Raw genomic sequence first — 27,474 nt, 5'->3', positions numbered from 1 at the left:
AAAAACAGACAAACAGATCCAACTAAAACCACGTTTTATTGAGTCAGCAGTTATATACAAACAATGAGGAAAGCTTCTATACTTAAGGTTGTTGCAGTAGCGGACCAGGGGTGCGTTTCCCGAAAGCATCGTTGGCCAACTATGGTCGCAAGTTCCGTCGTTACCAATAGAGTTCAATGGACATTGCGATGAACTTGCGACCATAGTTGGCCAACGATGCTTTCGGGAAACGCACTCCAGCTCACCAATCTGGCTTTCTGCCCTCTGGTATGCGCACGCACCCTGTAATGTTTGTAAACAGGAAACCCGTGTGAGCAACCGAGCCGTTCCTGGTGTTGTCTGTGTACCGTTCAGAGAGGAGCCGTACTTGTTTCACACACCATTCCGATTCCGAAAACGTTTACTGAGAGGTTTTAATATACTGTAGTGTAATTTTCGATAAATTTCATTTATTTAAAAGCGAATATTTATGTGTTCATCACATCTCGCTGTGTGCCGCCATGTTTGCGAGACGTCACGTGTACTCGCATCTCTGCAACGAAAGTTATGGACTTCCGCATGAGTTGTAAATATGATTTAAGTTTCTTAGCAGAAGTTGAAAAGTATAATTTTGTGAGTTGGGCAAATTAACACTGAATCTAAAAAATAATATTGCACATACGTAATTTGCAAGTAGCCTACAAGTGATCACATGTACTAATGACACATGGAAAATTCCCACAGACTTGGAACGAATGAGGGATTTCAAAACTGGAAAAGGTGCAGATCTTCATCAGTCCCTCAGAAGTCTGGAGTTTGACGCCATCAGGATCCTTCAAGGTGAGATTTTGTTTGGTAAACGCCTTTTTGAGACATTTGGGATTGAATTTATTTTTTTCGAGACTGTTCTACTGCTTCAAACATGTAGGCTATTTGATTTAAATTGCTGCTTGAATTACGTTTGAATACGTATGCATTTTCAGTTGTGAAGTGCAGAATAATTTGCTTAAATCGTTTAAAACGATTCTGACGTAAATCCATTAAGAGCAATTCATGCAGATTTATGGACCGTTATCCAGTGGATATCAATAAATAAGTGGGCATTTAAAAAAACAACTAGGCCCTATTTAGCCCTATATAAATTTAATAGGCTATAGTTCGCCAATCACGTGTCTGGTATTTTCTGTCGGCTGTTTAGAATTAGAACCAATCCGATTCGTGAATTAATTGTTCTTTTGAGTCGGTTCTTTTCAATGAATTGGCCAAACTGGTCAGCAGAATGGTATGAATCGAATCGCGATTCAGTTTGAATGATTAATTAAAGGGATAGTTCACCCAAAAATGAAAATGCTGTCATCATTTACTCACTCTCGTGTTGTTCCAAACCTGTATGAAATTATTTATTCTGCTGAACACAGAAGATGTTTTGAAGAATCTCGTTAACCAAACCGTTTCTGGTCCCATTGACTTCCATATGCTGTGTTTGAATCGGTTGGCAACCTTTTTGTCATTAAGTGCCATTTTTATGTTTCCGAGTTCATCACTGTGCCACAACACACACATAGCCTACACACACATAGCCTACACACACACACACACACAAACACACACACACACACACACACAAACACACTCTCTCATTTAAATACACAAACATTTTACGTTTTCATAATGGCTTACACAGAAATAGTACAGAAATTTAAATATTTCTCTTGAAATTTGTTTTAGATTTAGATAGACAATATAATATTATTTATAACTCCGAGTCCTAACTTAAAGCAACAACATGGAACTTTTCCTCTGCGGTCGCCCTACAGGTTGGAAGCGGTATTGTCCATTACCGCTGTCGTAAAATGATTTACGGTTACTGTATATGAAGCATGCAGGTTTTTTTCATTTGGGCAATGATAATATTATTAATCTTCCTCCTTTCATAATTTATACATGTTTAGTAGACTAAACATTTTAACTCAAACATTTGCGATTTGCATGTCGATTGCAATGCTCAAATCTGAACGAGAATGATAGCGATAGCATCCTAACCATCTAAAACTAGCATGTTAGTGTTTACTAGCTACCAGATTGATAATTCGCTCATCTACTAGCTGATTCATGAAGATAAATGGAGGATCAGATAGTTTCCGTAACGTAGCCAGGCAGACAACAGATTAGAAAAACTAAAGATAGTATGCAAGCAATTTACTTACTAGTTCAACAGCATGACGGCCAAGTCAGCATCGGTCTGGTAACTCTCCTCCTCCATAAGCTCACGCCAGCAAGCAAACGCTCGACCAATATTGATCCTCGTCCTGCCTTTCAGTTTATCACTCTCCCTTTTCCTCTTCCGACTCTACTCCGACAAAACCTTGGACTTCTTACGTTTCGCTGCTGCTTCAGCCATGACGAAAACGGACGCACGAAAACAAACGCGCTGGTTGGCCTGTCACGGCCGAATTTGAGGAAGTGGTGGGCGAAGTGACGTATGCCGTAAAGCAGTGGAATTTTGTAGTTCTTTTTGAGCTCTGGTTACTACCCGCTCCCCGAAGTTACATAGTGCCAGTAAAAGCGATACAGACCCCGCCCGGCTCTGGCAGACCTCTTATTCAACCTATTGTAAGTCGATGTACCATCACAAGGGTCTTGGAAATATATTATGAAGGCTGAAAAAATACATGTTATTACTTTAATAAAATAGGTTTTTGTTTTGTTTTTTTTTTTTACTATGAGGAATTATTACATCAAAATGTAGATCTGTGTGCAGGTAGACTACTTTATCTGAATGAAATACATACACTTCTCTCGCATTTGCTTGTGTGCCAGCGATTAACACTGGCACGCGTGCCTTAGGTTGCCGACCCCTGCTCTACTCTATACTCTATATTAGTCCACTTGCAATAGTGAATGAAAACGAGTGAGTGAATTTAGACACTGGGGGCCCTATTTTAACGATCTAAGTGCACACTGCAAGTATCCGAATCCACTTTTGCTAGTTTAACGACGGGACAAATGGTTGGTGCACCTGGTGCATGGTCTAAAAGGGGTTGTCCCTATTCTCTTAATGAGTAATGGGTGTGTTTTGGGCATAACGTGCAATAAACCAATCAGAGTCTCATCTCCCATTCCCTTTAAAAGTGCAAATTCGCTATTTAGTCCCTGTCCCAAATTAGCCTGGTTCTACCAGACTCTTGTACATTTCATTTGTACAGAGAGTCTGGAATCTCTCCATTGAGAAACGTTTACTTCCTTGTAGGCGGGTTCTCTGTTAAAGTTCAAAACTATTGGATCTGCCCAGAGTCACTCAGGATCTGCCATAGCCAATCGCTAACGTGTGGTCGTGACGTATGTCATGCGCCGAAACCGGCCGGAAACATTTACAAATTCAAAATGTATATTTGACACTAAGGACAGTGATGTATTCAGTCAACTGTCGAAGCTGGGTCTAATCATCAACAATACGCCGCTGCGGTCGTTTCGGATCTGCCGCAAATGCTGTACAGTGATCACCAGGCTACTGCGCGATACGGAAACAACTTTTCTGCCTCCTTCACTTGGTCCTCCATTAGTGCAACAAGAGGGGAGACGACAACAACTATCGGCTTTGCATCCCTATCGTTCGCCTTAGCTAACTCATTCACCACTAGAACTGCCATGGCAGTCATTTTGACCGTTTTGAATTTTATATCTGCAATAACTTGAAAATGAAAAAATAAATACAATCCTGCTGGTACCTGACTTTTCCTAAAAGTGTCTGTATTTTCATTTAAAATGTTTTTCATATAAATTACCTATGGAAATTACACATAAGGCAAAAAAAAACAATTGAACATATTTACCTATTTCGGCCATAAACGGTCATATTGACCGCACTGAATTTCGCGGTATTATTATACCAATATACGCAACAATGAATAAAATGTGGTAAAAAAATACACTAAACATATTCAACAACAAATCATTTAAATGTAATGACATTCAGAACAGAACAAGAATGAAAAAATAACTAAAGCCAAAATGAAATGCTTTATAAGCGAAAGTGAAAGTAAGCGGCGTTGGGCTCACGCAACTCTCTAATTAGAATCAAAATGTTTCAACATTTGCGATGTATTTGGATGCTAAACTATTCTTTATCATAGGCTATGAACTTCACTCACGTTCCAATACCGACGGAAAAAATCATCCTCTTCACACGCATAAAATGGTACGAATTGTAGCCTACTAGTAGCCTACTGAGAAACAGAGCAGTGGAATTTGTATATGTTAGGTTGACTATTTTATTATTATTCACTATAATGAACAGGCTGCAATGCTGGAATATGGTGTGTGTGTCGGCGGGCGCGGGCGCGATTGAACAGTGGAAACATGAAAACATCTCCGTCATTTTGTTCAGGGCATCTACGAATATTATTTATTTATAAATTATAATTAAACTTGTTTAAATGTACAGTTTGGTGTTGTTTTGTTTTTAAAAGACATCCTAATACAATAAATGCATTAATCTCTCAATTGGGGATTTATCATTAAAGATAGAGTTTTGAATAGCGATCAAAATGACCGCTTGCGGCAGTTCTAGTAGTTATGGAATTCTTCTGGCACTTCTAGTGCTGAGTGAGCTGGAAAATCAAACTTTTCCCGAACCCCGTGGGGAGGAGGGCCACAACATTATGGCCACCAATAAAACTTAGCAAACATTGTTCTTGCTCCGGCTTTAACTTCTGTATATTCGGCAGTTTTGCAACAACGGACCGAATAGATTTTCTCACATCTTTCTCCGCTGCCATTACTCCAACTCAAACTGACGCACTACATCAACGTCATCGTTCACAGCCACTCCCTCTGTTCGCTGATTGGTCCTACAAAAAATTGATTTCTGGAAACCTAAGAATATACAGCAGTCCCAGACGTAGTACTGAAGGAAAATGAAATTGAGCGGAAGTACGTAGGAGGGCGGAGCCAGGCTAGTCCCAAATGGCACCCTAAGCACTTGTGGTCTTCCTACGAATCCGCACTGTCGTGACGTAATGCCGCTTTGATTGTCGGGAAGAAGTCTGCTGCGGAGTCCGCATCAGTGCTAGCCTGGGAAAACCCAGACTACTTCCGGCAAATTTTAATTCTCTCTCCAGGATAGTGGAGAAAAGAGCCCATTCAAACTCATTTCTGTGCCGCCGAAATCGCGGCACCAATCAGAAACGTTTGGGGAGGAATTTACATGATGACGACAGCGAAGCGACGCTGAAGGAGATTTCATTATAAAGATGGATGCCGCCGTGGAACATCACTCGTTCGAATCAGTTATCGCGTCTGTTTTGAGCGATTTAAACTTACCGTTTTCGTTAAAATCGGAGCAAAGAACAACACTCAAGCATACGTCATCTCCTTCATCGATCTGATTGGTTTTAAGACTATCCAATTGCGCCCAGAGGAATTTGAGCTACGTCGGTTGGTGACGCCCCTTTGGAAATGATTTGTCTACATAGCTTCGCCAGACCCTACACTCAGTTTCAACTGAGAAGGGTCTGGTTTTAACCAGGCTACATCAGTGCGGGCTCGGCAAAAGTGCACATCGAGGGTGCATATCGACCGCAAAGGGGGCGCTCGCGAGCACCCTTCTGAAGGCCCTTTCACACCGGATGTGTAACGAAAAAGCGAAACGAAAAAGCGAATAGTTTGTGTGAATAGTTCGCGTCAAAACCATTCAAATCAGCCGCGACGCGAATTTGCGACGTCTGTGACGTTCAAAGAGCTTCAACATTCCAAAACCTTCGCTCCGACAGCTGAGAAAACATGGACACTTCATCATCATCATCATCATCCAGTGAAGACGAGCTTTTCATTTTCTTTAAAAGACAGAAAAGAAGGTTTTAGTTGCAACCAATCTTAAAGAACAGAGAGTCTGAAGGGGAGTATGCTTATGTGCACAGTTTTTTTGCGTCTTCAACTAAACAGTGCGTTTTGTAATGTCACTACACATTACCTTTTTGTTGCCTTTGGCTTGCTCAGTTGGGGATATTTTGGGGATATTTAATTTTATTTTATCAATCAATAAATTCCACTAGAAACAAACCTTGTTGTATTATTTTATTTTAATTTAATACTGTGAAGCTGCTTTGATACAATCTGTATTGTGAAAAGCGCTTAGCGCTAGCCTACACAGCACAGGACTATACAACAACTAAAACTATCACACAACATACTCACAGTCGTGATAACCGAGTTGTTTGGCAATACTACGCCACACATTGTCTTTCAAATCGTTGTCCTTGTAGTATGTGATTGGCTGAAGCCTTTTCTGTCGCCGCAAAAGTAAAAAAAAATCGTCATCGAAGCGAAAAAAATAAAAGTCATTTTTTCGCCACAGCACATCCGCTTTCGGTGTGGAAGCACTCATTACACAAACAGCTGATCCAAGAATAAAACCATTGCGCAAATTATTTGTGCGTCAAAATTGCATCCAGTGTGAAAGGGCCTTGAGGCCTAAAATGACAAATGGGACACCCTACAGTCTCATGGACTTAACGGACACGCGCACGTGGCAGCCATTGTAAGTCCACAAGACCGAAAGTGCATATGAAGTGTGCCATTTGGGACAGGGCCTTACATTGCTTCTCTAGCGAGGAAACTGATCTGCTCATGCGCGATGTTAAAGGTGCTCTAAGCGATGTCATGCGATTTTTAAGGCCAAAACATTTTTTGTCACATACAGCAAACAACTCCATCCGCTAGCTGCCTGTCCCCTGAACACACTGTAAAAAAACGCGGTCTCTGTAGACACCACAGGCTCCACAAACAGCAAGAAAAACAAACTAGGCTCGCCCGCACCACGAAACATAACAAACTGTTGCAGCCAATAACCGACAAGAAGGATTTGGGGTGTGGTTTGGGGGGTTAGTGCACGGATGAGGAGGAGGGAGGGTCGAGCTAGCCTCCGTTTTGTTTGACAATACTTCGGACGTCAACGAGAAGTGATGTCACCCAACATCACTTAGAGCAACTTTAAAACGCACAACAAGCAGACCATCTATGGGACAAAGTGTACGTGTGTTGTGCACCCACATATAGGCGCACATTACTAATGCACTCTTTAAAAAAAAAAAAGAAAGAAAAAAAAGTTGACTTTAGACCAGTTTTCAGTTGGTCTATTTCAGTTGCCTCAACTATAGCAACTCAATAGCAACGTGCCAACAATGCGCCTGAATACACCTGGTTTTCAGACCAGCACACCCATGGGCACACAAATGGGCACAAATGCATTTGCTATTTAAACAACGTGGCACAGGACGGGAAAATGATAACTGCATCGGGCTGAAACTAGAAAAATACACTCGCGTTGCGCCTGGCAGTATGATGGGGCCCTTAGTGCGACTGAAGGGATGCCGCTTTTGCATAGTTTGTGCTTTCCGTTTAATAGCCTAGTCCAAGGGTCTCCAACACGTCGCTCGCGAGCTACCAGTAGCTCGTGGCCTGATTTTTAGGTACTTTGAACTGGCTTTTAATTAATTCAATACATGGAATGTACAGTGGTCTACGGTCTCCCAGTTGTTTATTTTATTGTCAGTTTAGTGTTAAGCTGCGTTCACACTACAAGCGACTTTGTCGCTGCATGTCACCAGTGGCTGGCGGTGAGGTCGCTAGTGGGTGTTCCCACTACTGGTTGCCTAGTAATGTTTGTGAGTGACATTCACTGATGTTACTCCATGTTGTAGACAACAAATCAGTTTTCTTGCCGCTACAAGCTAACATTTTGGAAGGAAAAGTCTAAATATAAATGGAATCAGTACATAAAATACATAATATTAAAGATGAATGAGAAACAGCGAGTGCTCTTTGCTATCGCGGCTATTTGACTGCAGCCAATGGACAAATACTGGTCTTTCTGAGTTCACGAAACCATTCAGGCTCGGAGTCAGCACGGCGACTACCACTATACACTGAGACGTATCATATATTATTGGACAGTTTCTGACTGCTAAAATAAACTTATCATTCATCTTGCCTCGGTCGGACTCGGCACTGAAGAGTGACGGATCACGTGTGCTCCACTGACTTCATTCCTATTGGTTGTCGCTCCAGAAAGTCGCTCTTCATTTGCATAAAGTTGAACAGATCTCAACTTTGTCGCGTCGCTGGACACGCCCCATCGGGTCGCCAACGGTCACTGGATGGGGCGTGTCGCCGGAAAAAATTGAAATGAATGGTATCGTGTACGTCGCTTGTAGTGTGAACGGGGCTTTAGTGATTAATTTACAGCAAAACAAAAGATAACATCTATGCTTTCAAGTCCGAAAACATTATTCTTGTCTTACATTTCATAATAAACTCCGACAAGTGTCCTATTTAAAGGAGAACTCCGGTCAATTTTAACATTGAGCTCATTTTTTTGTCAATTTGGAGTGCTGTCAGTACAGAGAACAACGACAAAAATCGGTGTTGCCTACACCGTGTTATCCTCTTTTTAAAATTTGCACCCCGTTGACTTCAATGGGGCGATATTTAAACCTGCTTTTAGCCTCTTAAAGGTCCCGTTCTTCGTGATCCCATGTTTCAAACTTTAGTTAGTGTGTAATGTTGTTGTTAGAGTATAAATAATATCTGTAAAATTATAAAGCTCAAAGTTCAATGCCAAGCGAGATATTTTATTTAACAGAAGTTGACTACAACGAACGGCTGGATTGGACTACACCCCTCTACTTCCTTCTTTAATGATGTCACTAGAACCGTGTTTAGACTAACCTCCGCCCACAGGAACACAGGCGTATTAATGGCGAAATGTCAACAGACGGTTGATGTTTATCTATAATCGGATACCGCAAAAGTTTAATTCGAAGTTGTTAGTTTGCTCTGTCCATTTCACCACGGACTGTTTTTCTAACCTGGGATAATATCAAGCAGGCTTCTCTCAGCGTTTCATACTGACGAAGGGGGCAATTTCAACTATATTCCAGCAAGCGGCAAGTAGTGATTTACTATGGAAGTAGCGATCAACTTCACATCGTTTCTCTTAGTAGGATGAAAATAATCCTACTTAAACTGTGATTAATATACAGAAAGCGATCAAAGAACAATCCCTTTCCAATCGCCCAAGCTGTCAATCACACAGCGCGAGTTTATCTGGACACTTGCCAAAACTCGTTAAGAAATCAATGACGCTGTTACACTGCACAACGAAGCTCTTACTGTATTTATATACATCATGTTTGCATTGGTGAAATCATTAGTGAGAGTGCAGAAACTGCGTTGCAATGATAAGATCTTTTTTCACGCAATAAACAGGCTGTCATCTGCTCAATGCTCATCACTTCAACCTTTTATGTGATTGAAATAGATCTAAATACTTAAAAAACTTCTCACGATTCGTTAATCCCGTTAGCTGTAATAGTAAAAACGTATAATAGCTGTAATAGTAAAAGTTTTCCAGATAGTTCCACATGTAATGCCAGATATTTCATATGCAAGCATTTCAGCCAATCACAGCAGAGGGCGTTTACGCTGAAGTCTCTCAGCAGACACGCCCCTTCAAACAGAGTGTTCAAACCAGGGAATGAAATCAGGCTAGGAAATATGCCTTTTATTTCTAAATTATAACAAATTTTGATCTAAAAAACATACTAACATTATAAGGGCACCCCTGGAAACATGATAAAATAATAAAAATAATCCATGGAATGGGACCTTTAACATCCTTGATGTGTCATTACAAGTCTACAGGTCATGTGAGTGATTCCTTCAGAGTGAACACGAGTGAATCTGACTGCAGTAGATGTGAAAGATATGGATAAAAATGATGTTATTTAAGCCAGCGCAAATACCTGTATTTACTTCCTGTTTTCGGTTGAAGTCCAAAGTAGTCGATTGTCGAGTTCACGCGGTTTAGTTACCTATGATCACGCGCGTGAACTCGGCAATCGACTACTTTGGACTTCAACCGAAAACAGGATGTAAATGCAGGTATTAGCGCTGGCTGAATTATTATCATTTTTATCCATATCTTTCACATCTACTGCAGTCAGATTCACTCGTGTTCATTCTGAAGGAATCACTCACATTGGCTGGGCACTTGTAATGACACATCAAGGATGTTAAGAGGCTAAAAGCAGGTTTAAAACTTGCCCTATTGAAGTCAACAGGGTGCAAATTTTAAAAAGAGGATAACATGGTGTAGGCAACACCGATTTTTGTCGTTGTTCTCTGTATTGACAGCACTCCAAATTGACCAAAAAATGAGCTCAATGTTAAAATTGACCGGAGTTCTCCTTTAAGGGTATGGGGGCGATTTCGGACACAGCCATATCATTTTTTCCCCATACTATGAGGCCTATGGGGGCCTTCATCTGTTTGATTACCCATATTCTTTAAAATATCTTCTTTTGAGTTCAGTATAAGAAATTAATTCACACAGGTTTGGAACAACACAAGGATGAGTATGATGACAGAATTTCCATTTATTGGGTGAACTATCCCTTTAATGTCTCAAACAAATGTCTTGTCTGTCAGTGATGAAGAAGGATTTATTAACCTGAACTTATTTGTGAATGAAATTTTTTTTGACCTGAACATTAAAAAATATACACAAAAATATTTAAAGAATTTTTGGTAAGAGTTAGTTAGATTTGAACTATAATTGATTTGCTGCTCCACTATGAGATATATTTATATTGCCCCATCTGTTAACAGTAGAGCTATTCTTGTAGAGGTAAACTCTTGTTTTGCATACTTGAGAGCTCGTCTATGACTCTCTAATAACAGGGGCTTAGAGTTTAGCTGGTTAGCATAATTATACCATTTTGTAGGCAAACATCATCTTTTCATTGATGGTTATTAAATGGTAGTAAATTGTGTTGGATGCTTTTAATAGTGTAAAATAGATGTGTGTTTTTCCACTGACTGCTGAAGGAAGTTTTAATATAGATCTATCAGTGAGTCACATGACATTATGATTCAGGCGGTTGCCGTCTGTCATGCTACACTGCTAGTGGTTCAGAAAAAAGTTTGCTACTGGAAAAGCATCACTGTTTAAAACAATGACTCAATCACAATGCTTTTTTTTTGCATTGATTGTTTCTTTGACATTAAAAGATCAACATAAGATGTGTGAACACAGGTGTGGTAACAAGAACAGTGGAAACTTCTCAGAAATAATGAAGTGTTGCTTGAGGTGCAAATAACTTGCTGAAACTAACACTTCTGATCTGTAGGATCACAGCAGGAGTATATGGGGTCATGGATATATAGAGAGATGCAAATGCTGCTGAATGCATACACATAGTAAATTATATTTATATTTCATATTCACACAGTAAGATCTCACAGAGAATATATTTAGAATAAACATTTTCCATTCTGTACTTTATTTTGCAGTAAACGCTATGTTTTGCATAAAGAGAAAGTAAAATTATGTAAGTTCTTCAACCCCACAAGATTCACAAGAACACACACTCACACTATTCACACCCAAGACATGCAAACACTGGTGCACATTAACCACAAACGTCCAGTAGAGACACATTCTCTTGCTCATGCTCTCAACAGATGAAACCACATTTCTTTCCATATCTAAAACTGAGGCCTTCTGTGATTTGAGTCTGTTGAAGGCAATACTGTAAAATACACTAAAAACATCTGTTTGCTGCTAATATTTAAACCAAAATTAAATGTGTACTATCATTCTGCAGTTTCATGTATATCAATCATTGACTTTTGGTCTGAATGTATTGATAATGTGCTGTTAGGACATAAAATGGCTGTTTAAAGTCAGCTGGGATTTCCTGACCACACACAGAGTAAAACTGAAAAAGACCCTGTTGAAAATAAATATACTTGTGAACAAATATCTGAGCTGTCCCATGTGAGATTAAACATCAGTCCCAGTAGGGCATGTTGTCATGTTTAGGTTATTAGGTTATCTAACTTTGCACTCTCCCCCAAATTTTGTGTTAAATTCAGTTCATGTATGATAAATTTCGGGATTGATGAGAATCCACACAAGGGTTTTAAGAGCTCAGAGGAAAATATAAACTCACAAACCCTAAAGTAAATGTTCAAAGCTAGAAACTGTTGAATAAAATCCAGTTAATGTCCCATGATGCTTAACTATCTCTATGTGATTCTTTCTTTGTGCTTTTAAAGGGATAGTTCACCCAAAAATGAAAATTCTGTCAGTAATTACTCACCTTCATGTTGTTCCAACCGCGTGAGACCTTCGTTCATCTTCGGAACACAAATTAAGATATTTTTGATGAAATCTGAGAGCTGTTCACTCCTCCATAGGCTGCTAGGTGACCGAAACTTGCTGGCTCAGAAAAGTTATTAAAGAGGTCGTTAATATAGTCCAAGTGACTACAGTGGTTCAATCTTAAGTATATCAAGCGACGAGAATACTTTTTGTGCGCAAAAACAAACAAAAATAACGACTTTATTCCACTATTCATTTCCTTCTCTCTGGGCCTCGTAGTGTTTTTGCGCTGCGCGTCTGTGTTATACGTCATCACGCATCACACACATGACCAGCGTCGGCCAATAGTGAGCCTACGTGGTGACGTGCAACACAGACGCGCAGCGCAAAAACACTACGCGAACCAACTAGAGGTCCAGAGAGAAGGAAATGAATAGTGGAATAAAGTCGTTATTTTTGTTTGTTTTTGCGCACAAAAAGTATTCTCGTCGCTTGATATACTTAAGATTGAACCACTGTAGTCACTTGGACTATATTAACGACCTCTTTAATAACTTTTCTGGGCCAGCAAGTTTGGGCCACCTAGCAGCCTATGGAGGAGTGATCCAGCTCTCAGATTTCATCAAAAATATCTTAATTTATGTTCCGAAGATGAACGAAGGTCTTACAGGGTTGGAACAACATGAGGGTGAGTAATTACTGACAGAATTTTCATTTTTGGGAGAACTAACCCTTTAATCTTTACTATTACTGAATAATCAGAAAATGTAAAAAATAAACCAAAACTAAAACATTTTTTAGAAAAAGTCAAATTAATGTTCAGAGTTTACATGCACTTAAGAAATTGGTTTATTGCAACATTCAGAAATGCGGTGTAAGTGTCATGCTCTTAACCTGTGTACACAGTGGCTGATATCAGTAATCAGCTTTAACCAAACCTTTGTGTTACTTTAGTTATCTCTCACACACATGCACTCTTCAGAAAACAGTAAGAACGCAGCTAATGCTTTTGCATGGTCATATTCTGCTACTAATGCAGTGCATGTAAGCATGAGCAACGCTTCGAATCTTAAACAGCTTGGTTGCAATACCGGCTTTCTAGTGTGCATGAAAACCCTATTGATAATAACATCAATAATGAGGAAAAAGCCTCACAGAGTGTTTAATTAACGTCTGGTGACGACACCTGCATATATCACCTCATCCTCCTGTTTAACCCTCTGAAAGAAAACACACACAAAGAGACAAATTGTCAATATAGTTTGCAATGCCAGATTTAGTAAATAAAATAGACTAGGTCATTAAGAAAAGAGCTAGAGGTGAAATGCAGAAAGTGTTTTTAATAGTAATTGCCTTTGTTAAAGGATATGGATTAGTCTTTGTTTATGGTAATGGGTTACTCAGTGGCAGATTCAGGCATTGGGGCACTGTGCCCACAAAAAACAATTCAGTGTGGTAATTTGCATAATCGGTTTTCGGTTACTAATAATGCAATAAGTAAAATCAGTTATAATACAAAATGCTACCAAATAATAACAATTAATTCATAATACTGAGAATATATAGTTAATTTTTTTTCTGGTTTGTGTGAAATAGTCAAGAATAAAATACATACACCAAGCTTTATTGGTTTAGACTTGACTCTTGCTTGACAGTGTTCAGCTCAAGTGTGTGCCTTTTTAGCCCATTGAGTAGATGAGTGCCCTTTTTCTAAGACATGTTTTATTTGATCATTTTGATTAAGCAATGTGCCAAATGATACACCAACTGCATTTAGGTTCTAATTCAGTGAGACTGTACAAGCCCCTGCCCCTCAACCTCAAAATCCCCTGTCACAGACACTACTGGTAACACACAAATCAAGCAGCTTTTCCCTCTCCCTGACCTGCCTTCTTTGATGACAACCAGTTAGCGGGCGATTTCTAGGATTTTCATTTTAGGTCCAATTGGACACTCATATTTTCAATGAGTGTATGATTTAAAAAAGGTAACACTTTAGGAAAAAATTAAGATTTCTCTGATTTGCATTTCAAGACGTTTGAAGGCCAAAAAAAAGGATAAGAAATAGCTTTAAATCCATATCAGTGGGCAGTAGATTATTTGTCAATATCTGCTCTCTCCTCATCTCCATCACCCTTTCTTTTTCTCTGTCTCTTTATCCTACCCTGTCTCTTCCCCTCCTAAAGCTGAGCTTTTTTAAAAAAAATGTATTTACTGAAGGCTACATATTGTATATATTAATTCTTAATATGTACACATTCATTATTAATACTGTGCATAATATGATGAAAACAGCTGTGTTACTGTTTCTTGTCCCCTCACAATAACAGTAAACTAATCATTATTAGGCTACATTACATGAGTCACGTTATATAGGCCTATTTTCAGTTCAAAATGGAATATGAAATGTTTAGTTTAGCTACTTGCATCTTATCTCGTACTTGACCGTAAACTGAAGCGTTGAGTCGCGCTGCTAAAATTCGCGCTCAGCAGTGTCTGTGAACATAAAGCCTGCCTGTAGGCTGCGTCCGAAATCGCATAGGCTACTCTTGAGTAGGTAGGGACCTATTTCTTTTGAAGAAGTAATTACTTCTCGGCTAGTAAAAAGTTTTATACCAGGGGTTCTCAACTCTGTCCTTGAGGACCATTCCTGCAATGTTTGGTTTTTCAGCCCTAATCAATCACACCTAAACAAGCTAATCAAGTTCTAAAAAAGTTCAAGGAAACTCGTCTTCCCTCCCCTGTGCCTGTCAATCATTCTCCGTTCAGCATTCAGGGCGTGTCGTCCAGTTACAACACAGTCACACACAGCACAAGGGCTATGAATTGGCATCAAACACACAATAACTGGAATTATATTGGTCCAATTGCCGGTTCGCCAATACACGGGGAAGGTTATCACGTGTTCTGTCCCCACTCATGCAAAGTATTGGTTGGTTAAATTTGTAATACATTAATCGTATGTATTTACTCGTTAATTCATCTGACTCCATAAATGAAAGGTTTTAATAATATCTGTGCCTCACTAAAAGTGAGCGAATGTTTAACTATTCCTTTTAACCATTAAATGAACAATGTCAAGATCAGTTAGAATAATCAAATGTAACAATTTATTATGTCAGGTAAATGTATCATGCCAATTTCATAATCAATTCAAAGATAATCGATACAAAACATCAAATGCTCTGGAATAGAGAGAGATCTCTCTCAGCCTCACGGGCCAATCTGAAGTACAGAAAAGGCCCCGATCTCCCTGCTGAATCTCATTAAATAGCCAGACCTCTTGGAAACGTGCTAACAAAAGAAATTTGCATTCAGAGGTAGCACCTCTGGGTGTAGGGAGACCATTTGTCTAGAGGCCAACCCCTCCTTGTATGCTAGTTATCCATAAACCTTCAAAAACCTTATTACCTTTTGTTTCACTTATTTGGAAATAGGACATTTGTACCAGTCGCACTGTGACATTTTAAATGATACCAAACATGAAAATACTCTGTGATAATCATTCACATTAAACTATACATTTTCTTGGGAGAAACCAGGTGATCATCTGAGCCTGAGAGAGAGGGGGTGAGGGGAGAGGGAAAGAGATGTAGATTAGGATGACTCGGAGGTGAGACTTTCGTCTCGATGGTGCACGAGAGCTAGTTCAAAAGGTAATCTCCAGAGAGGTCCTTTTGTCCTCTCAGGGTCTGGTCACCCCCCGAAACAGACTGTCTGGAATTTCCTAATTTATCAATTCTTACAAAAACTGAATAACCAAATGATCAATAGACAGTTGGACAGATATACACTAGGATTTGTGCACTCAACATTTCTTGATTTCTTCGCTTTGTGCCGTGAACTTTTAAATGCAAACTTGCGCAGCGCTTCGCACTGTGACTCCATGTTGCTTTAAGCACATCATTCTATGGCAAGCCTTTTAAACATTTAATCCTTAAAACCGACTACTATCTATTTCCATGCTACTAGTTCTTATTTTTTAGATACTAGTATCTATTCCATTAAGTACTAGTACTTATTCATTAGCTGCTAGTGCTTATTATTTAGGTACTAGTGCTTATTTATTAGATACTAGTACCTATTAAAAAGTACTTATTCACTAGACTCTAGTGCCTGTTAAATTGGTACTGGCACTTATTCATTACTAGTACTTATTATTAGATACTATTGCTTATTAATTAGATACTAATATACCTATTAAATAGATACTACTTATTCATTTGATACTAGTACCTGCACCTGAGACCTGCTGTCAGACTCTCTAAAATGGAGAGTGACTCACAGGGTCGTAAGACGGCGTAAAGAAGCTGCATGTATCTGATGAGTTTTATCGAGTTGATGTCAATAGTGTGCGTTCTCTGAAGGCATATTCATATTTTGCCGCTATGTGAAAAAATCCAGCAAAATGTGCAGGCGCGTTTGTCGACCCCAGAGGATTAACTTTAGCCTAACCATAAATTGTGATTAAAATATATATGATCACTCACATCAAGAGGCCGCTGCAGTGGTGGAGTCCATGCAGGAGGGGTATTTGGCACTGAGTCGCTTCTCAGCGCGAGCTGTGTGGAGAAGCCCATGTCCACCTCTATTGCGTTGGAGAAGCAATCCCACGTAAAATGCAGGTTGCACACTCACGGTCTTCCACGCCAAGTGCATGCAAACACTGGCGCCTAATTTCCAAGTCTGCTGGAAAGCTATGCAGTCCAGCAGTGCTGTTACACCATAGAATTAAAAGACTTTATACCCAAATGTCAAAAAGTTACTTGAATCAATGAACAGCATTAATAAGAACCCATTCTTACAGATCATTAACTAAAAAAGGTTGGTTTAAGGTTTAGTTACCCTTTAAATTTGTTACTAGTAACAAAAGAAGTTACTAGCCACTATCGAAATAAGTACTAGTATCTAATGAATAAGTACTAGAATCTAATTAATAAGTACTATCTATTAATAAATACTAGTAACTAATGAATAAGTACTAGTAACTAATGAATAAGTACTAGTATCTAATAAATAAGAACTAGTACCTAAAGAATAAGCACCAGTAGCTAAAGAATAAACACTAGTAGCTAAAGAATAAACACTAGTACTTAATGGAATAGATACTAGCATCTAAAAAATAAGTACTAGTGTCATGAAAATAGATAGTACCGTATTTTCCGGACTATAAGTCGCACTTTTTTTCATAGTTTGGCTGGTCCTGCGACTTATAGTCAGATGCGACTTGTTTTGAGAATGAGGACATGCGTCATGGTAGCTTACTGTCACGTGACGAATTGAGCCCGCCCACCATTTTGGGAGGATATGCTATCAGTTGCTAGGGGCAACAGTGTAAGAGCAATACAGAGACGGATACAAATTGTAACGGATATACGGATAGAAATTACGAGAAAATTAAGAAGAAATGGAAAAGAATGTGGCAAAAAAAAAAGGGTCCTTACAGGGAGAAACTTACTACCAATGTCAAACAGAGGTATTTAGAGAAGCTGGCAGATATTAAAAATGTCGACTCATACGAGCTGCCTGCAGCTGAATGGAACAGAGACCTAGACTCTTTACCACCTTGCACTTATATGGAAATAGCTAATTACTTGGTTTTTGGCATCAGCAATAACGAAAAAACTGTAACAAATGGTTCCTATGGTTTCCACAACAATCGTGTGAGACAATGGAGCAGTTTTTTTACACAGGAGTGTTTTCCAGATATTCTAAAATAGTGCGACAACTCTACTACCAATACAAACAATGAACGGTGCTGCCGCGGGTATCCTCCCAAAATGGCGGAAAGGGGAGGAGACGCGGTCTCTGGGGGCGGGGCGCTGTGTCGTGACGACATCTCCTCATTCTCAATATCAAAATTAATTCAGACTGAGATGAAAACATTACCGTCTACAGCCGTGAGAGGGCGCTCTATGGCGGAGTTGTTCAGAAGCGACACCACGGATGAAGAAAATTCAATGGATTCAGTGACGTGGAATGAGATCGCGGGAGCTTGGTGAACTTGTTTACTGGTAGCTTGCTTGTTGGACTCGCTGGCTTATGTTAATTTAGCCTATTCAGCCTCCCAGGTATATGTTCTTTATGCTATTGTGTAGCTGAATAACTGTTAATGTGTTGTGTTAACATACCGGATACCTACTCAGCCTGTTGTTCTGTGTGCTACTGTGCAGTTGAATAACTTGCCTTTCCAGATTAAATGTCTGTTCTTGGATTTTGTGAAATAAATTTCTAAATAAATGCGACTTATAGTCCACTGCGACTTATGTTTTTTTTCTCTTCATGACACATTTTTTGACTGATGCAACTTATACTCCGTAGCGACTTGTAGTCCGGAAAATACGGTAGTCAGTTTTAAGGATCAAATGTTAACACTGCTTGCCATAATCATTCTGCACCCGTGATGCGCATACATGCTTTGTGCAGCTCTGTTTTGATGCGTTCCATTCATATTATTATGGTTTTGCGCACTGAAAGATTATCAAAAGCCTATTTTGTTGTTGTATATGTACATAATATAATAATAATTATTATAATTCTTAATTATTCTAAAAATAATTCTTTACATTCTTATATACATATAAATTATTAAATGTAGGAATATACATTTTTTAAGAGTACTATTTATATATATTTATATTACTATACATTAATTTAAGTAAACTATTTATACTAGTAATTTGTTTATATTAACATGTTTAGATTTTTATAAAACTATGTGCAGATTTTTTCAAGAATTACTTTTTATCGCTGGTTTATACGCTCACAAAGTTTAATAAAAAATGGTCAGCTTTTGATTATATATTTGTATTAATATGTTGTTTTTCTCTATAATGAAGTAGTGTGTATTTAGTAGATTCTGAATTGTGTTAAACAAATAAAAAAAATTACCATTAGTTCATACTGTATATGTGACCCTGGATCACAAAACCAGTCACATGTCGCACGGGTATATTTGTGGCAATAGCCAACAATACATTGTATGGGTCAAAATGATCAATTTTTTTTAGGCCAAAAATCATAAGTATATTAAGTAGGCTAAATATCATGTTCCATGAAGATATATTGTAAATTTTCCTACTGTAAATAAAACATTTATTTTTGTGAGTGAATGCAGCACAATCGCGAACATAAATGGACAACTTTAAAGGATAATTTTCTCAATGTTTCAATTTTGTTTTGCACCCTGAGAATTTTTTTATTAAAAATAGTTGTATCTCGGCCAAATATTGTCATATCCTAACAAACCATACATCAATGGAAAGCTTATTCAGCTTTCATGTGATGTAAATGCGTCTCAATTTAAAAAAAAATTACCCATGTGACTGGTTTTGTGGTTCAGGGTCACATATGAATGATACATTTTAAGGCCTTTTCTGTGATTGGCCAGTTTGTTGTGATTGTTTCAGTTATTTACTGAATTGAATTGAATACTGTGAAGTTAAACACATTTATTTATATTAGTTTAAACATTATTGGGGACGACTGAATAAGAAAAGAGACAATTTGTATGCTGAACTGATTGTCATAGAAGGTGTTACGGAAAGCCACGAAGAGCATCGTCGGGAAAAGCCGAACTCAACTCGTGATGAAGGTGCGCTTGTAATTAGAGCACATTAAACGCCAAACACGGGTAGAAACAATTGTCATTGAGAGCGCTTGTCCTTTGGTTTTATCCAGTTATCTCCTTTTCAGGAAAAAACTTTGTGACTGAAAAAAGTTATGAGTGAATGAGTAGCCTACACTGTTAAAAATTGCTGTAAAAATACAGCCAATTTCCAACAGTAAAATATTGTTATTTCAATAAACAGCTAAATTGTGTAAATTTACAGCATTTAAAGGGATAGTTCACTTTGAAATAAATTTTTGATATGTTTTAGCTTACCTCAAGGGGATCCAAGATGTAGGTGTCTTTGTTTCCGCAGTAGTTTCAATTTTGATATTTTTAGGTCAAACCGTTCTTGTCTGTCAGTCATATAATGCAGGTCGATGGTCACTGTCTCAAAACACAAGCACAGAGTCCAAATTAAAACAATTCGAAACGAGCGGTTTGTGCGAGAAAACGAACAGTATTTATATCGTTGTTATCTCTTGAAAACAGCACATGTCCAAATGATCTGACGGCGCGGGCGGGTATACATAGATGTCGCCTTGGCTACTGCAGTTCATTGGAACGAAACCGTAGCCAAGGCGACATCTATGTATATATCTATACCCGCCCGCGCCGTCAGATCATTTGGACGTGTGCTGTTTTCAAGAGATAACAACGATATAAATACTGTTTGTTTTCTCACACAAACCGCTCGTTTCGTGTCTTAGGCCATCAATGTGTACTTATGATGGGGAATTGTTTCATTTGGACGATGGGGAATTGTTTTAATTTGGACTCTGTGCTTGTGTTTTGAGACCGTGACCATCGACCTGCATTATATGACTGACAGACAAGAACGGTTTGACCTAAAAATATCAAAATTGAAACTACTGCAGAAACAAAGACACCTACATCTTGGATGCCCTTGAGGTAAGCTAAAACATATCAAAAATTAATTTCAAAGTGAACTATCCCTTTAACAGTAAACCGGTTTGTTTCTGTGAAAAACGTTCGTGCGCTGTAAAAAAAGCAGCACATGGGGGCGGGGCTTCTTCAACACGACATGAGGCTCGAGCTCTCTCGTCTCGTCTGCAGCAGAAAGTGGTCAACGGCATCTCTTCAAAACTCTTACAAAACTCTTACCGCCTGCGTCTACTAAAGACGGCAGACAATTGTTCAAGGTAAGTTTATTTCTTTGTTGTTATTTTACTATGTTGCACTCAACTTTGCCTTTTTCGACTGTACCAACGTTAAGTTACTTGGCGCGAATTGCGTGTTTGCAGCCAGATAGATGGTTCTTGGGTGAGGCATTTCACTAGTCAGTGTTCTCCATCAGATTATAACTCTAGGTTTGGGAATAATTGAAGGGCTGCTGAATTATTTGAAAAATAATGCACATCCGAGGTTGTAATGCAGGCAGCCACGACTTCAACGGCTCGTCATTAGGGCTGCAACAAACGATTATTTTGATAATCGATTAATCTAACGATTATTAGAACGATTAATCGACTAATCAGTAAGTTTGGAACGATTATTCAGCTTTTTCAATTAGTTAAAACGCTGAGTTATACATATTCTAACTATAATATAAAAAAAGAAAACCACTTCAGCTTTTGAAATGGTTGTTTTAGTGAACTTTGAGCCAACTAAACAGGTCATTCTCTTTAAGTTTTCAGATTTCTGTCCAACTCCAAATCACACACAAATGCTCTCTAAGCATTGTTTAAATATTCGGTTTGCTTTCAATAGAAAAAAATAAACAAAAATGAATCAGCTGCAATACAGAAAAACTTAATCTGCAAACAATTATTATAAGTTGACCTGAGTTAAGTTGACATTATAAAATTGACATGACAATTGAGCTAACAGAGACATTCTCATTCACCTTTTAATTTACAGTTTGAAAAAGTAACTGACATGATATTCTTCATAACATCTCCTTTTGTAAGTCTTCATGAATATAGAACACATATATACAATACAGCGCACTGCTCGTTCTGTGTAATGTAAAGTGCTGTGCACCTCGCGTTTTCGAACCTGAAAAACGCGTCAGGTGTGATCGGCCCCTAAGGCCGTGTGTCCACCAAAGCGTTTTTAGCCAGCTGAAAACGCTAGACGCTCTGCTAAAAACGCTCAGCTGTGGGCGCTTGAGAGCGTTTTGGCAGCGCAGCGTTTTTTCAGTTGAGACGGTTGAGACCGAGACACTTTGCTTGTTATGATACGGAATATCCGCGAAAGTCTTAGCCTACTAGTATCTCATTTCACACATATTTTGTTTCTGTGTTGATTCTATATTAAAATGTCAATACAATGTAATGTATTTTCTCTGGCTCTTGATTTTGTTCCGTTATTATGCTTGTTGTTGTCCTCTGTTGACGTTGTGCAAGCAGAATCATGTGGCGGACGCGGTTGGTCGGTGTGGTATTAGTCCCGCCCCTCCTCCACTGTGATTGGACGGTTGGGTAAAAAGTGACAGTGATGAGCGCTGCGTTTTACCAAAAGTTGAACATTCTTCAACTCTCGGCGACCAGTAAAAAACGCCGAACGCTCAGCGCTTCAGCGTGAAAAAGACGCTCAGCGCCTCGTTACGCTCATGGCGTTTTAAAAACGCGGCGCTCCCATTGAAAAAACACGCCAGCCGCGAGTAAAAACGCTTTGGTGGACACACGGCTTAGGCTATGTTCACACTTAGCGTCTTTTTTTTAAACTGCCAGCGTCTGTTCTACATTATAACCCTATGGAGTAAACCGTTTTTTCAAAAAAGTCCTGAGCGCTTTTTTAGACGCCACCGCAGGCGTCTTTTTCTGCAGCTCAGAGCGTCTTTTTAAGTTGAAAAAAGTTCAACTTTTCTGAAAAGAACGCCCTACGTCAAGCGCCTTTTTGACAGCTGACCAATGACAAGCGAGTAGCGAGACCTGTCGTTTCCATAACAACAAGAACAACAAGAAAAAATGGAGACGGTGCCGGTAGATAAACTAAGCACCATACAGTTTCCTTCCCCGTATAATGTCGTGCACCCACAAACGTCTTTGTGAACCGACATTCTCCTCCCCGGTAACTTCAAAAGCCAACGCAAGAGCCAACTTTCTCTTTCTCGACATTTTTTGCATCACACAGCACTAGGCTACTGTTGCAGCTGTTGTTATAGCAACAAAAGACGCGCTCGGCTGCTATTTGTAACCGAACGCTGCCAGCGTTTTTTTTTTTGCTAAAAAAACGCTGTTGTCAACTTTTTCTTGTCAAAAAAGACGCTAAGTGTGAACATAGCCTTAATAGTGTTACAACAATTAAAAATACAGCCCTGACTCCTAAGCTCAATCAAGCTTTATTCTATGCAAAAATAAATCATCACATTACTGTAATTATATTATTATTGTTCATATTATTGCTATTATTAGTAGTATTGCATTCTCTAATACGGAGATTTACTGCTAGTTATTTAGCTCCAGCTGGAGAACATTCGCCTCTCACCGGCTCGTCTTGTGCTTTTACATGCATGTTGTGCTCCTGTGAAAAGCAAGTTCCACCTTGCATGTATTGCACATGACAGTATTCTTGGTTTGAAGTTTTGTGAAACTTTCACACACCTTACTAGTTCGGATTGGTTTGCACTCCGTCATAATTCGCGCTGTGTTTTCTTCTACCGCAATAACATTTGTAACGGCTGCATTACACTCTAGCGCTACAGTGCCGTAGCAGTCAAATCGCGATATTGCAGGCCCTTACAATAGGTCACGTGGGATCAAACGACTACTCGACAACAAGATATTTTGTCGACAATATTTTGTCGACAATGTCGACTAATCGTTTCAGCCCTACTCGTCATCAGTTATTCCTCCTCGGTGACCACACCTCAAGGCATTTCTTATTATCAGATACCAAGCCTCAGTTGCTAATTCAAAACATCATTAGAGCTAACAGAGAAGTGATTCAAGAACAGCGACATTACTATGCAACTGAGAAATTGTACGCTTTTTAATTTTAAAAATATTTTATTAATAAATTTACCGTTTATGGTCTATGTGTGAGTATGTGCTTGCACAATATCTTTGTGTGTTTGTATGGGAGAAAGAGAGTATGCGTTCCATAGATAATAAAACATGAAAAAGGTTTGTCATTTTTATCCTGTTGTTATATTTATTTGCTTGATACATTTTTTGTGGGTTTTGGTTATTTTGCTGTTCTAGGCCCTAAGGACATGTGAGATAACTGAAATCGTTTGGCGGCGTGATATGGAACTGTAATGCGGTCAAATCCTCAAGAAATCTGGAACTACTTGGACCTGCCTGGAACAATATTATAAAGAGGTAATATTGCAAGTGGTTTGGTTTTCTTTTGTAGGATGTATTTCTGATTTTGTATGATCAGAGTCCTGTACAAAATTTGTGCACACACATGCAGTACCATTTGTGAGGCACATGCAAATTCACATGCATGTTTCCAGTAGCATACAGAATACACCCATAGTTTACAGACACGCACTCTATCACTTAATTATTCACTTCCCTCTGGCTAACTGGAAAATCAATTCCTTTTACACACAAGCTAAACTGTCATGTCTTGGCCCCCATTTCTGTTAGGATTATATTTTGTTGTTTTCTCTACGGTAACAAACCTACACCCTCATTTATTTACCTAAAGGGATAGTTCACTCAAAAATTAAAATTCTGTCATTAATTACTCAACCTCATGTCATTCCAAACCCGTACAACCTACGTTCATCTTCGGAACACAAATTATGATATTTTTGATGAAATCCGATGGCTCAGGGCGGGGGCTCCATTGTCAGCTATTTAATTAACACTTTGAAGGCCCAGAAATGTAAGAAAGACATCGTTAAAATAGTCCGTGTGACTACAAGGTCATGCATGTGCCGTGGTGCTCTCGTGAACGTGGGTTGGAGACTGATACAAAAGAGAAGAAATTGTTGAATTAAGTCGTTATTTTGTTTTTGTTGAGCACAAAAAGTATTCTCGTCGCTTCATAAAATTAAGGTTGAACGACTGTAGTCACATGGACTATTTTAACAATGTCTTACCTACCATTCTGGGCCTTCAAAGTGTTAATTAAATAGCTGTTAATTTCATTTAATAAAAAATATCTTAATTTGTGTTACAAAGATGAACAAAGGTCTTACGGGTTTGGACCGACATGTGGGTGAGTAATGACAGAATTTTCATTTTTGGCTGAAAAGAAAAAGTTTCTAATTGCATTCATCTACTAAACAGTTAATTTTATGTTTAATTTAAAAATGTGTGCAATGTTATTTATAAGTATCGTTTGCCATGTGCTATATATAATCACTAACATTTTTTTTCTTTTTTTTTCTCAGACCTGGGTGTGTTGACCAGTTTCGACAGACAAGACTATTTAACATACTGAAAATAGACAGTCTATCCAAAGTGGGTGTAACGTGTTGGCGGTTTTTTTTTTTTTTTTTTTTTTTGGTCTCTTTTGGTTAATTGACTCACTAGTTCCTCTCATTTTATTTACCCAGTTCTTCATCAGAACAAAAATGCATATATTTAATCTGGAGGAAATTCAAGCTCTGTAGGATGCATGCAATGCAAGAAAATGGGTTCCAGCATTGTGATTAATGTAAGAGAAAAATCAGTATAAGTAAAACATTCTCTACTTTAAACTAGTGCTTCTGACCAGGGCTCTGATACCGTTTGAAATATCAGATTTTCATGTGAAGTTCATTCTTCTGTTTGCAATCAAAGCATCATTTTCTACACACATGAACATGCCAACATACTTGCGTTGCACAGGTACGCAATGAATTTAGTGCAGACAGGAAGAGCTTTTTTGTTACATCTTTATTGGTTTGGTTACACCTATTGTTTTGCTACATAAGATATTAATTGATCAGGTTCATGCATTACTTTTGGACTTTCCAAATGATTGTCTTTCATTTTCATGGTATGCATCTAAAGATTTTGAATTTCTTTCTAAAAATGTTTGTGTTCTGCTGAAGAAAGGCAGTTGTACACATCTGGGATTGTATCAGGGTAAAAGAATCATAAGAATTACATTTTTGGACAAATTCTTTAACCCTCTGGAAGTCACACTTGTTATCTTCGCGGTCAAAAGTGACAGAAGAACACCAGAGAGTTAAAGGATTTGTGTTTGTTAAAGAAAGTGCTATTTTCCTTTTTAACTTACTGTTTGTATTTATGCTGAGATTCAGTTTGGGTCAGTTTCAGCCAATTTGTAAATGCCTTTTTTTTTGCTTGTGTTTTAATAAATAGAAAATTATGTATCTTAATCTAGTTCTTCGTTATTTATTTTCTCCATCTTGTGAAAAATAGTTTGATATGTTGGTATACATTATATACTACATATACTAGAAATGTTAATTATGTATTATGTATTTTTTTATGTATTGTAGAATTATTACTGTAACCATTGCTGCAAGTACAATTTAAAACTGTATTGAAATGCAGTAAATGGCTGGAACCACAGCTGCCAGTACTTTACTGTGAAATTACAGCATTGTATCAATTTCTTAGCCAATCAGAATCATTCAACCTGTAAGCAATGACGTAGCTTAGACCTTGGAAATGGTATAACTGCTGTGATCTTTGTGACTGTAAGCGGGGCGGCCTACGAACTCCTGTGTGAGTCTTGAAGCTGACTTCTGCTGATGAAACTGCAAACTAAGTAAAACTTTTCTTCAATTTTTTATAATTCTGACTCCGGGTCTTCTTTCAAACATGTGGTCCTTGGGTCCTAAACTGTTAACCCCTAACAACATTCTGTGATAAAAGTTTGGGTGGGGTTTCACTTCACTTTTTTTTCATCATTTTTCCTCAGTGACAAACTGCTGAGGCAGTCATTTTTAGTGGATGTATGAAGTCAGTTTTTTCAGGAAATGTGCACAATGACAGAATCAAAGAACATGATTAAATCTTAGGCTAGATTTCAAACCCTGGTACCCTTCCAGATTAATGTCATATCCATTGTGTACTTTTAGTGTTATTTACTTTTTTTTTTTTTACCTGTTTAATCCCAGGTAATCAAAATGATTAGTTTAATTAGCTTAAATTTAATTTCTAAACATTAGGAAGCATACCTATTCACAATGTTGTATTTTAAATCAAGTCTTCCAGGGTAACCAGGTTCCCAATGAGCGCATGCGTTGTCAGAGTGAGTGTAAATACATGAGTAAAGAGTTTATCTGTTCAAGCTCTGGTGTGGAACTAAACTTGTTAAATAACTAAACTACTCCAACATATAACACACACTTACACAGGAAAACACTAAACATATTTAAATAAGACTACTGAAAATAACACAATGACATGATCTTACCAATTTCTGTGTGTTTCTTTTGTAGAATGTCGAATCAGCGTAAGTGATCTCTTCTTCACGGGTCTCAGCTGTAATAATAATAATAGATTAAATAAACATGTAATCAGTAAATGCATTTTCATCATACAATTACAATTATACTTATTAATTAAAATAATTATATATTTCTACCGATATATTTCAGCAGTAGGTAACACTTGCCCTGTTGGTCTGTTGCTCTGTGTTTCCTGCAGATGAAGAAGAGCCCGACTGAAGCTACAAGCAACAGAAATCCAGCAGCAGCAGAAATTGGCACTATCAGATAGTGTGGGCCTGAAGAAGGACTTGAAGGACCTGATGGAGGACCTGAAGTAGAAGGTGAAGTAGGATGTGTAAGCCCGCACTCAATCGGCCCAATGTAGGCATCCGACCATCAGGGAAGTTC

General features: G+C 38.4%; 1 protein-coding gene across 1 annotated transcript in view; it reads left to right on the top strand.

Moving 5' to 3' along the window:
- The first annotated feature begins 299 nt into the window (after window positions 1-299).
- Window positions 300-27,474, top strand: part of LOC308701956 (uncharacterized protein) — a 52,735-nt gene continuing 25,560 nt past the window's right edge. Inside the window, exons 1-3 of the mRNA XM_081384453.1 lie at window positions 300-612; window positions 724-819; window positions 27,284-27,407. The gene's annotated coding sequence lies outside the window, so the exon portion shown is untranslated. The remainder of the gene's footprint in view (window positions 613-723; window positions 820-27,283; window positions 27,408-27,474) is intronic.

The sequence above is a fragment of the Scardinius erythrophthalmus genome (genome assembly GCF_964197995.2).
Source record: "Scardinius erythrophthalmus genome assembly, chromosome: 14".
NCBI classification, from domain to species: Eukaryota; Metazoa; Chordata; class Actinopteri; order Cypriniformes; family Leuciscidae; genus Scardinius; species Scardinius erythrophthalmus.
This window is presented reverse-complemented; position numbering and strand designations above follow the sequence as displayed.